Below are 13,090 nucleotides of genomic sequence, written 5' to 3' on the forward strand. Positions count from 1 at the left end.
AGTGGCTGAAGTGCACAACAGACAACAGCTTGGGACTCCGGCAAAGATGGTTGCATTCCTCCCCTCTCCTCTCTTCCTTTTCTGTTCTCTATCTCTGCTCTGACCTTCAAAGTCCCAGCTTCACCAGACTGTGAATTCTTCAAATTAAGATTTGGATTCACCATGGAATTGATCAGCTGGTCTCTCATCGCTATCGACACCATTTTTTTTTTTTTCGACAAGGAAATCAGGGTTGGGGGACCCTGCATGCCCTGATGAAACCTACCAAGCGGGCTATGCTCTTGATGCCTGAGAGAATGGAGTGTGACATGTGGCTCCACTCTCTGTGGAAGATGTTGAGGATTTATTTCCATTCACTTTTATGATGGGAGGTTTGGTGCTGATTGGTTTGTGCGCTGTCCTGACCCACAGGAATATGAGCAAGACGGCTGCTACCAGAATCTCGTCCCCTCATCTGTCCATCATGATTAATGAGTTGGGCAATGCTGTGCAATCTCAGACTGCGTGAACTCTTGAACTCAAACGCAAAATGGAGACCATCTCGGAGCATATGGCTGCATTGCAAAGGAATGTGATGCTGAGGACCTGAGAACAATCTTCATAAATTTGGACTCTGGACGGTCAGAGGTGCAGTAAATGGAATTCTGTATCTCTCCGTCTAACATCAACATGGCAGACTTATTGGCTCCTGAAGGCCAAATTCCCTGCTCCTCCTCCAGAAGGATCTATGGCCTTGGTGAAGGAATTCGGCTCCCCCTTCTTATCTATCTACCCCCCCAGCCAGCTGTTTCCGAGCAACATCAGACTTTACACACACGGACAGAAATTGACAGAAACTTAAATCATCTGCACATGATGCATGTCTCACTCCCTCCATCCCTATTACCCCCATGTCTCTCCACTCCCCTCACCCTGCCTTCCTCCCTGCCACCTCGAAGGCAGCGTGGTTTTTACTGTTGCAGCCTCCAACTCCCAAAGCTGGGCAGCGCGGGCCCCTCCTGCTGCAGCCTTCACCCACTTTACCTCAATTCGGGTGATGGACTGCTTCAAGTTTAGTGCACATAAACAATGTCAAATGTATATGTGTTGCCTTTAATTCTGATGTGTGCCATTATTACAGTAAGTAATAATTGTGGATAAATTGCTATATCTTTTCTGAGGTCATTGGAGTGTAAACGTAATTTCGTTGTTGTTGCACTTGTGTAATGACAATGATAATAAGTCTCATCTCATCTCAAGGAGCATTTGGTGGATTAAAAAATTTGCTCAAGGGCACCTAAGTGAGTTTTCTTTCTTTTTTCACCTGTCTGCATATTTACTGATGGTGCTACAGTTGTGGGAACAGCTAACCAAAGTTAGCTTTGATAACTGGTAATCAGCTAATTAAAAAGTTATAATTTTTAACACTAAACCGATAAGCTGCCTAGAAACTTATCAGAAGCTACAGCTAACTGCTAACTTCAAATTTTGCCTCACATACGCTTTCAGCTACTAATAAACTGATTTTGAGTTTAAACACAGCCAAAGCTTCTAATACAATCAAAGGCAATCACAAACCCAAACAGCCAAGGAGCCAACACTTCTGTCTTTGTGCACTCTGCCCTCTGCTGTAAGGAAGCATAATTTACCTTAACAAGATACAGTGGTCCAGTGATGAGGCAGAGGTCTTGAAATGGAAAGCAGGTTTGAATTATGGTTTTGCTTTATAAATAAAACATCCGATCGGTTAGCGGCTCCGTACGGCATCATAACAGCGCGAATCAATCAGTCGCTCCATGAGGCGCCCCATGTGTGGTGTGTTAAGAGCACTCTGATCTGCTCAGAAGGATGTGAGGAGCTAAATTTGACATGCAGCCAATCAGAAAGTGAGGTGTTTGACCTGGGAATGTTCGTGTGTGAAATCTGTTTGTGTGTGTTGTTTTTACCATGTGGCTGGACATCACATACTGTACAACTAAACCTGTCAGATCTATGATTTATTTATTTATTTATTTATTATCTCCACGTGTGTGGTCTCTCAGGTTTTGGAAACCTACAGATAATTTTAAAATCCTGCGGTCGACAACACTGTGATATAACCGGTCGCCAGTAGATGGTAGTGTTCTATGCATTTTGACGCCGGTTATATCACACGGCCTGAATCACAATTTAAGACTTTTCGGCTTTGCAAATGCTTTTGTTTACACAACAAACAAAAACACCAACACATGTTACATTGATTCACTTGTGTTAGGTTTTACATAGAATGAATCAGTCAACCAATCAGTATGAGCGGAGGCTAGGTTTACCCATAATCCCTTTGGGCACCTGTGTGCTAATGTTCAAATCTTCAGAATGAGTGCATAATTGTAAAATTAACAGACATGTGTTATATATCCACTTTGCACATTTTAAGAGTTTACAGTAATGTAATTATTCTATCTGGAAAAATTTTATTTATAAAGCAAAACCATAAGTGAAACCTGCTGCCCATTTCAATACCTCTGCCCCATCGCTAGCCCACTGTATGGGGGTTAATGAATAGTGAGTGAGTGAGTGAGTGAGTGAGTGAGTGAGTGAGTGAGTGAGTGAGTGAGTGAGTGAGTGAGTGAGTGAGTGAGTGAGTGAGTGAGTGCCAGACCCTCTTTGCTTGGTGCAGAGTCGATCTCAAGGGCTGACTACCAAAACGACACAGAGAGAACACAAGAACAAAAGATGAGTCGTTACATTATAAGAGTGAGGTGATGTAATATGTGTAACATCAAAGAGGCAGAACAACCATTATACAACATTCCAGTACAGACAACAACAACACATAAACAAACAGTGACAGTCATTTACTTCATTTTCATTTATATAGCGCCAAATCACAACAGTGTTACCTCAAGGCACTTCACACAAGTAATGTCTAACCTTACTAACCCCCAGAGCAACAGTGGTAAGGAAAAAATCCCTCTAAGGAAGAAACCTCAAGCAGGCCAGACTCAAAGGGGTCACCCTCTGCTTGGGCCATGCGAAAGACATAAATTACAAAACAATTCACACAACAAATATACAGGAAATGCTGTTGGTGCACAGGACAGGAGGGTCTCCAGCACAAATACAACTCCCATCTCTGGATGGAGCTGCACCTTAAACAGAGAGAGAGAAAAAAAAAAACAGAATCAGGCATCAGAAAGGCAAGAAATACAGTATAATTTGCCAGCATTAATCAACAAGAAAAACAGAAGAAATACTAAGGTGATCGCCGGCCGCTAGCCCTAAGCTTCACTAAAAGACCCAGGGGGCATCATTACCAGAGGCCGCGGCACGCTCCATTTACTAATAAAATGAAATAAAAGAGTTAAAAAGCGTAGAACTATGCTATGCCAGTATGCTAGCCAGACGAAAGGGAAAATAAGTGCGTCCTAAGTCTGGACTTGAAATTCTCCACAGAATCTGACTGTTCTATTGATGCAGGGAGATCATTCCACAGAACAGGGGCACGATAAGAGAAAGCTCTATGACCCGCAGACTTCTTATTCACCTTTGGGATGCAAAGTAGTCCTGCACCCTGAGAACGCAAAGCCGGTACATACGGTTGGTCGACGCCGTCGTATACGACGGCTAAGACCAAGTTTTAGTAAGTTATGTATAACTTTTTAATGATATGAGATAGAAACGTCCTTTTTTGCCGAAAAGTTAACTCTGCGGACTTTCAAGCCAGCCATCTGCCAACTTTTTACTCCTCATAGAAGCTGTGTGATGATATGTGCAATGTGAGTGTCCAATCGGAATTGGTTCACCGTCACATGATTTTCCAAAATCCAATCGTAGGGCAGATTTACCTCACGTGAAAAGCCAAAGATCGTTTTCAGGAGTGATATGTTAAGGGGCTTTCACAGTGGCGTATTCATACAGCTGCTCATTGCGGCGTTGTGAGTCATTGAAATACGCCCCAAATACGCGTGTGCTCGGTTTTTTCATTTGTGCATTCCATTAGTAGAGCTGCGTATTGCGGTGTGTGTGGCTATTTTAATACGCCTGGAGTGCACACGTACCTCGAGTGTTCATTCCGTTCGTATAGCTGCGTGTTTATGTGTGCACAGCGCGTTTCTTTTGCCGCTATAAAAAGCCACTTCCCCTTTTTTTTCAGTTCTCTCCAGATGGCTGAGCAGAACACATCGCTGCGCTTGAAAATCAGCGTGATTTTATGCCGCTATAAAAAGCCACTTCCCCTTTTTTTTTCAGTTCTCTCCTGTCGGCACACACACCGAATGTATTGGTGCGCAAACACACTTTTGGCACGTGAAGCGAGGCGCAAACACTTGGTGCGCAAAGTGCACAAAACACATAAAAACTGCTTTTTGAGCGTCAATTTCTTCTATACACACACATACAAACACATACTGGGGGGGGGGCAAGCACACACACCGAATGTTTTGGTGTGCAAACACATTTTTGGTGCGCGAAGCGCAAACACTTGGCGCGTAAAGCGAAACACACACTTTTTTGGCACGCCAAAAGCGCAAACACACTTCTTTTGGCGGTGCAAAAAATGAGGTGCTTAAAAAGTATATAAGGAACTTGTTCACATGACGGAACTGTTACGTTCTTAAAAGCAACAATTACTACATTTTAAAAATACAATACTCAAAAAAGAATGGCATGTACTTACCAATCCACTGACACTGGTACAGACGTTTTTAACATTCCGGTATTGATGAATCCAGCCAAAGCGTTTCAGGAAGCGCGCATTCTCCACCATCATCCCGACCGCGCCGCTTCCCGAAACTCCTTTAGCCATCTTCATCAATCGGCCAACTTTGTCTCGCTGGGTTTTGACCCAGGTCTGCAGATGCAGAGCTGGTTCATCGCCGACACCTTCCACGCCCAAGTCCCTGGCCTTTTGGGCGTATAACTGCAGTTTGGCCTCCCGGTTGCAGAAGTCGTCCGAAGACTTGTCGTATAACATGGGGTGGAGCTGAACCCACTCCATGATCTCGACACGTTCCTACTCCAGCAAAAATTTAAGTGACGGGAGTTTCGCCTGCCGTTTCCTCTTTGCCAGGGGCGCAGGGGGTGCTGCTCGCTCAGAGAGTGGTGGCGATGACGACTCCACATCGATGGAAGCTGAAGGAGCAGGAGATGTGGGCTTGTTCGGCATTTTTTCGGATATAATGAAATGCAGCCCAAGGGAGAAATTAAAAAAGTTGCCCAGAAGAATAAAACACGGGCAGGAATAAAAACAAAACAAAACTGTGGGACACAAAAAAGCTGCCCAAAAAATCAAAAATGACCAGAAATGAAATGATGACAGTCAGCTTTGCAATGGTGAACAGTCCTCAAATAATGAGTCCAATAAAAGTGCAGCAATGATCTTGCAGTATTTATAGCGAAGAACAGTGGAGCCCGGCAGGAGGTGTGAAGTGGCGTCCAGTACCGTGTTGAAGCGCGGGCGGGCTCACAATAGCGGACAGTAGCACGGTGCTGCGTGTTCTCGCGTGAAGGCTCCATGCTGTGCTGTATGCCGAAGAAAATTAAACAGGTTTCATTTCCTACGCGCGTAGCCCTCAACATATGGCTGTGTATTGAGAAAAAACTCCTCGTGAAGTGGGCGGAGAGCTGCTCATTACAGCGTAGACGATACGCTTTAATGAGCAGCTGTACGAATACGCCACTGTGAAAGCCCCTTTACTAGCTGGCCCGTTTGAATAACCCCCTGGGTGCTCCAATGAGTACAGACGATTAGTACATACTCAGTGTGCCCTGTGCCATTACGCACAGCAACAAAGGTGGGCGGAAATGACAAATGTCCCGGGGTGGATCAACAAATACATGAGGAAGAAAAGCGGATATAACAGGGAACAGAAGCGAAGGCGACCGCGGAGGCGCCCCCATGAGGGGCACAGCGGCCGTGATGCACTCGCTCCATCCGTGCCCACTCTGTCTGCATGCGCGACATACCATTTGCGACCGTGATGTGACCGTGCTGGGCACACGTCATATCTGTTTTGCACGCTGTCCCGGCCTGCCGCCAAGCCGCGCCAACCCGTCGGTTTCGGATATCAGCGGATGACAGGGGATATGTGGTGCGTTGGTTGTGTATGTCAGGCAGTGATGCGGATCTCATCCGCAGCAGGATTTTTGAGCCGCTCAAAAATCCTGGCTGCGGACATGCGTTCCTCTGTGGATGATCACGGATGTGTTCGGATGGCGGCCGACTCATACAGGAATGTTACACGGTTATTGCGGTTGTTTGGCGGATGTGGGCCACTTTTCTGAGCATTCCATCCGCAAATCCTCCTAAACACCAGTGGGACAGGGCACTAACTATCAGGATTGCTCCACTAGTTTGCATGTGAATGTTACTGGAGAACTCTGTTGCTTTCTCTGTGTAAAGCACTGGTATCATATCAATGGACAACAAAACGCATAGACCATTTTGTATATATTGTTTAAAATGTGCATTTGTGTTTATTGTTTGAACCTTTTTGTTGTACAGTATTTCACACAAGATCTCAAATTACCTTTATAAAGTGTCAAAACAGTTGTTTATTATAGTTTGCTGTGTGTTTTGAATAAATGTGTGTGGAAAATTATTTTTCGCTTTTTTTTTTCCTTGCCTATTTTTGATTGTAAACCTTTATTACACTTATAAAATACAACAAAAACATATATATTCTGAAAGCACAGGTTGTCCTGAAAAAAGAGACATAAAACTTGATTGTGGGATGCAGGGAGAGCTGTTAACAGCAATAATAAAACATTTATGCCAGGCGAGTGAACTATCCAAAAAATGCCCTTGGACCCCAGAGGGTTAGGTCAGCTAAGTAGGGAGGTGCCAGTCCGTGAACAATTTTATAGACTAGTAGCAGAACCTTAAAATCTGATCTCACTGGGACAGGAAGCCAGTGAAGGGATGCCAAAATGGGTGTAATGTGGTCAAACTTTCTGCTTTGTGTCAAACGTCTGGCTGCAGCATTTTGAACCAATTGGAAACCCCTAATGCTGGACTGCAGTAAACCAGAAAATAGAACATTGCAATAGTCCAATCTAGAATAAATAAATGCATGGATCAGGGTCTCAGCATCAGCCATAGACAGGATGGGACAAATCTTTGCTATATTTTGCAAGTGAAAGAAAGCAGTCCTCGTAATATTTCTAATGTGGAGGTCAAAGGACAATGTAGGATCAAAAATTACCCCAAGGTTCCTCACTTTGTCAGTGTGATGTAACAATCTGTTGCCTATTTAGTGAGCATCCATACACCTATGCTAGGACAAAAGAATCTTAATCCCTTTGGAAACACATACAACCAAATTGTGGTGAGTTTTCTTTCTGACTGAGAATTGAAGCGAGGATCGTCTGGTCACAATTCCACTGCTCGTCTGAGGATAAATGCTGCCATGTTTCAAAGCAGGTTTCACTGATGCTATTTTGCTATGGATCTCGCTAAGTGGAAGCAATGTTGCCCCCATGACAACATCAACTGTGAATTTATTCTTTTACAGAACGCCAGATCTGTGACTGCTGAGAAGTGGCAGTTGGGCAATAATAATTCTGCATTTGGTTCCAGAACCTGCCTCAGCAAATGTCGGCTGTTCCATGAAATAGTCAAAATCGGCTTTATTGGCATGAAAGAATAATGATTCCAGTGAGGGAAAGCACATGAGGAATATGGCACTTTCTCCAAAGATCACAAATTCAATCTAAGGAAAAATACCACTGGAGGACAGACAGCGTCCATCCTCACAGTGAAGACTGCCAATCATGGAGTGATTCTATTCCCTCACACTGTTTTAGACTTTATGCAGAGTGGGGACACTAAGTGATTGTTGGCAGGTGTGACTGGCAGCTGGTGGGACAGGGTGGGAAAGCCAAGGGGCAGGGCTGGAAGCAGATTGACACCAACTGAAAGGTCAGTGGTTTAATGACATGTCTTGCAGAGTGATGGACCACATCTGTGACACTTGAGAAGTAAGAGCCATTGTGAAAATAATATACATATCAGTATTCACCAGGATTTCAGAATATTGTCAGTGTCACTCCGTCCATTCTTACACAACCTCTGCTGCCATCTGCTACTCACTAATACGGTTTACAAACCAATTTTATTTAATGTGGTCATTGAGTGTGGTCACTTGGTAAATTTTCCATTTTTATTTATTTATTTGCCTTTGGTTTTCATCAGGGGGCTCGTGTACAAAGACTTGAGTGGATTTCCTACTGAAACATGGCATACACTACCCAGAAATTGTCGTACGCACAAAAAATTTCAGATGTATCAAAGTGTGCGTACACATGGATCCAAGCATGTTCCTTTTGTACAACCCAGTGAACGTGGAATTGAGTGCACATGCATATTAAACTCCTCCCTGTCCATGCCTCTATTTAAATATGCAACTGGATTTAAATTGGCCCTGGGACCTGGAGATTGCCCTCTCTGTCCACTGGGCTAACTGCTGGCATGCTGTGTAGTGAGACTGTATTACTATCTCTCTGTATGTCACTATTAAAATGGTCAAACACTTTGGCTGTATGAACTTAAATTCCATAGTTTAGTTGATGTACATAACGTACAGTGTTTTTTGTCAACAGCTGTATGTGTGTGTAACATGTTTTGTGTGCTGAGCAATCATAAAATGGCTACAAAAAGGCACTGAGTGAGGCACGCAGTTCTCCTGCCTCATGTTAGGGGGCACTAATGATCCCAGGGATTCTTCTTGCAGCAGCTCCTCAGCTGCAGAAATAGTGACAGCAAGCTACAATTTACAGTTAGCAAGTTAAGAGCCACAGTCCATTTATTTTACTTTCAGAATGGAGGGTTACATATCCAAACGGAAGCAATTTTCTAAACTGGACTTTCAGTTGAAGCAGGAGGTAATAATTAAAGGAAGACCAACACCACAGCTAAAAGGTTTGCTTCAGACAATAGAAGAGCCGCTCTTTTCAAACGGAGTGGACACACGTAAAGTCTGGCTGTGTGAATGTCCAGCAAGAAATGACCTTTTCTGCTTTTCATGCCTTCTTTTCTCAACTTGTGACAATGTTTAGACTCAGATGGGATATTGTGACCTGAAGAATTTTCCCATCAAACTTGAGCGGTCGACAACTCACATTCAAAGCCAGAAAAGGCTCAAAACCTACAATCGGAACAGGACTGATGGACAACTTTCTTCCCTGGTAGTGATCTCACTGAGACAGAGACTTTAAAACTGAAGGAAGATAAGGAAGATTTCTATAAACAAGTCAATGATCGTTTGTTCAGAAGGACCGGCAGATGGACTTCATTGGACTACCAGGGAAATTGATGATGATCCTCCATCAGCTTCCAGCTCTGCCCCACTATAGAGGGTGCTCCGGTCTGATGCAGGAGTTCCTCAAAGTGTTCCTTCCAGTGGCAGATTACATCCTCAGATGAGGTCAATAGAGTCCTATGTTTACTGTAGACAGCTTGGGCATCAGAGGGTGGATGCATACCCTGCACTCTTGACACATCACAATTTACAGGTCCATTTCAAAAATTTGAATATCTTGACAAAGTTACTTTTTCGGTCAGGTATTTCAGAAAGTGAAAATGTTATATATTTAAGACTTTATACAACATAAAAAAATGCTTGAAACATTTATGTTTCTGATTTTTGATAATTATAGCCTGCAACTTTAAAAAAACTAAATTGTGTATCTCAAAATATTAGAGTATTTCATGAGATCAATCAAAAAAAAGGGGGGGGGGGGGGGGGGTGATTAAGAAATTTTGAGCCTAACCCAGAAAAAGTAGTGTGGTTAACCATCTTTTGCATTCTGAGAAACCAACATTTGTCAACATTACACCCAATGAGTCAAAACCTCACACATTATCTAGAAATGATGGTTTCTGAGAATGCATACGAGGTCTGTTAGAAAAGTATCATACCTTTTTATTTTTTTCAAAAACTATATGGATTTGATTCATATGTTTTTACGTCAGCCAAGCTTGAACCTTCGTGCGCATGCGTGAGTTTTTCCACGCCTGTCGGTTGCGTCATTCGCCTGTGGGCAGGGTTTGAGTGAGCACTCAACCCCTCTCGTCGTTGTTTCATTGCGAGGAAATGGCGGAATGATTTGGGCTTTTTTTCCATCAGAATTTTTTCAGAAACTGTTAGAGACAGGCAGCTGGAAACCATTCGAAAAATTTATCTGGCTTTCGGTGAAAATTTTACAGGCTTCAGAGAATAAGGAGTGTTACTACAGCTTTAAGGACGGCCCACAATGGCGCATGGAGCGCCGTGCTCCAAGCCTCCATCGAGAGGCAGAAACCACCACATAATTTCTAAACAGATCGCTGTGTGGAGCCAGGACCGTCGTGTGCAATTTCTCTGGTTATCACAAGAGCTGGACATCAGCCATTTTCTGGCAGATTTCACTTTTAACAAGAGATTTTGTCATGGAAAGCCGCGCGGAGGCTTCGCGCTTCACGACCGATTCGCTGATGAAGTGACACAAAGGAACACCTCCGTTTCGGAGTGCCAGAGGACAATTTGGGACATGCCCAGCTCTCCACAATTTCTCTTATACTCATTCGACTGGTAAGCACTGAAAGCCGAGATAGGCATGTTCCAACTTGTCCTCTAACACTCCGAAACGGAGGTGTTCCTTTGTCTCGCTTCATCAGCGAATCGGTCGTGCACCATTGTGGGCCATCCTTAAAGCTGTAGTAACACTCCTTATTCTCTGTGAAGCCCGTAAAATTTTCACCGAAAGCCAGATAAATTTTTCAAATGGTTTCCAGCTGCCTGTCTCTAACAGTTTCTGAAAAAATTCTGATGGAAAAAAAGCCCAAATCATTCCGCCATTTCCTCGCAATGAAACATCGACGAAAGGGGTGGAGCAGTGCTCACTCAAACCCTGCCCACAGGCGAATGACGACAGGTGTGGAAAAACTCATGCATGCGCACGAAGGTTCAAACTTGGCTGACGTAAAAACATATGAATCAAATCCATATAGTTTTTGAAAAAAATAAAAAGGTACGATACTTTTCTAACAGACCTCGTACATGTCAACCCCTTTGAGGGTCCACCTGTATAACCAAGTGAGAAAATTCATAAAATCAACACAAAATCCTTATAACCTCCAAATCGCACAAAAATCAGTTTTATTACAGTACACACAACTGCATAGCGGTATCACTGGGTTTTTGTCCACATATTATGAGTTGCCACAATGACATTAAAGTCAGGATCATTAGTATTTCCTCCACAGTTGAATTTCAAACAGTAAAGATCTACTATTCATGCATCAAGCTGAATTTTATATAACTGAATGTGTCAGATTGAGTTATTTTTTACAGAAACGAGAACTGTGTGTCACTAATGGAAATACATTAATAAAACCATGAAAAATAAATCGAATATAATGAACAAAATAAAACATTCGTCAGAACGTATTGAAAATCGCCTCACCAGTGCCGATGTTGCAGACTGGTACGTCGATGATCCTCGACTTCGCCCCTGTGTTTATTAGGGATGGATATCGATAAGATTTTATCGATATTGAGACCATTATCGATTCCGCTGGGTTTGTTGGAAGTTTGGAGGAGTTGGCGTCTCCACTCCTCACTTCTTACTTGCTAAGTTTAACAATTGACACTGTACGTTTTCCAGTTTTCCTCTGCACTCTGGGAGTTATTTGGAGTTTTCCCTCAGGAGGATTACTGTGGTTTTGCTAACTGTTTGCTGGGTGTGCATACACCTATCTCATCTGTGTTTGCTCCTGCCAGCAGTACCGGTCCGACAGCCTCGAGCGGTGGCCACTTGGGGTACCAGGACTTGGCGGCTCTGGTGTATTGCAGGCCTCCGGCTGGCGGTGGAACTTCGTGGGTTCCGGCTCTTCTCTGGATAGGCGTCTCCTACCCTCGGGCCTGCCCACGTGTCACCATTTGTTATTTGATTGGACTCTGCATATTTGAGACCTGTTTGCACTTTTGCACAATAAATTGTTATTTATTGGTATTCCTATTGACCGCTCATTTACGTCCCCTAACGTGGGTCCGTGCATTCACTTTCTCAACAGGATAACTCAGCCACGTCATGGATTCCGAGGGGCGTTTACCACCAGATGGTCGATCAATGGAAGTGCAAGGTGCGCAGAACCTACAGGGAGGATCGCTGGGTGAGCTGCAGCACATTTTGTCTAACCCGGCTGCTCGTTTCAATTTATTAACCGAGCAGAGTGCTCACCTCAGCTGTAGGATGGAGGCTGTCACCGCTCAGGTAGACACGAGCACGTCAGGCATGGCTGCAGCCACTCATCCTCCAGTAGATCTGCCGCCGAACAAAATAAATCCAGCGGTCGTTCAGAGGTTTCCCCCCTCGTCGGCCGAAGCTTACATTAGTCCACCGGAACCGTACGGTGGTTGTGTCGAAATGTGCGCTGACTTCTTGATGCAGTGCACGCTCGTTTTTTCACAACGGCCCGTTATGTACACGTCGGAGCACAGCCGGGTGGCTTATGTGATTAATTTGCTTTGGGGTGAGGCACGCGCCTGGGCTATGGCGCTCTGGGAACAAGATTCATGGATCCTCTCAACTTACACTGGGTTCATAAGGGAGTTTCGACAGGTATTCGATCATCCCAACAGAGGCGAGTCTGCTTCAAATATGCTGCTGTCAGTGAGACTAGGACGACGGAGTACAGCTGATTACGCAATGGACTTCCGCGTTGCGGCAGCGAGGTCTGCTTGGGATTCAGTCTCACTCAGCGCCACCTTTGTAAACGGGCTGTCTCCGGCCCTAAAGGAGCATCTGGTGGCTAAGGATCAGCCGCGGGATCTAGAAGGGCTTATTGATCTGGTTATTCACTTAGACAATCGGTTAGAGGAATATAAGCAGGAGCGAGACGAAGGGTGTGGCCGGGTGTGCACTGTCCCTCTTCCCTCCAGATCCGACTTAGCACCGTCCTCTCCCCACTCCAAATCCAGGGCTCTCCGCGTTGCACCAGCTCCACCTGCTGACATTGCTATGGACACGAGCAGGGCTAAAGTCAAATTGAAGGAAAGACACAGGAGGCTGGTCCGTGGAGAGTGTTTTTACTGAGGCTCGAGTGAGCATGCGCAGAAGAATTGCCCCAAGCGGTTAAAACTTCAATGCT

The sequence above is a fragment of the Thalassophryne amazonica genome, chromosome 6 (genome assembly GCF_902500255.1).
Source record: "Thalassophryne amazonica chromosome 6, fThaAma1.1, whole genome shotgun sequence".
In the NCBI taxonomy this organism is placed as follows: Eukaryota; Metazoa; Chordata; class Actinopteri; order Batrachoidiformes; family Batrachoididae; genus Thalassophryne; species Thalassophryne amazonica.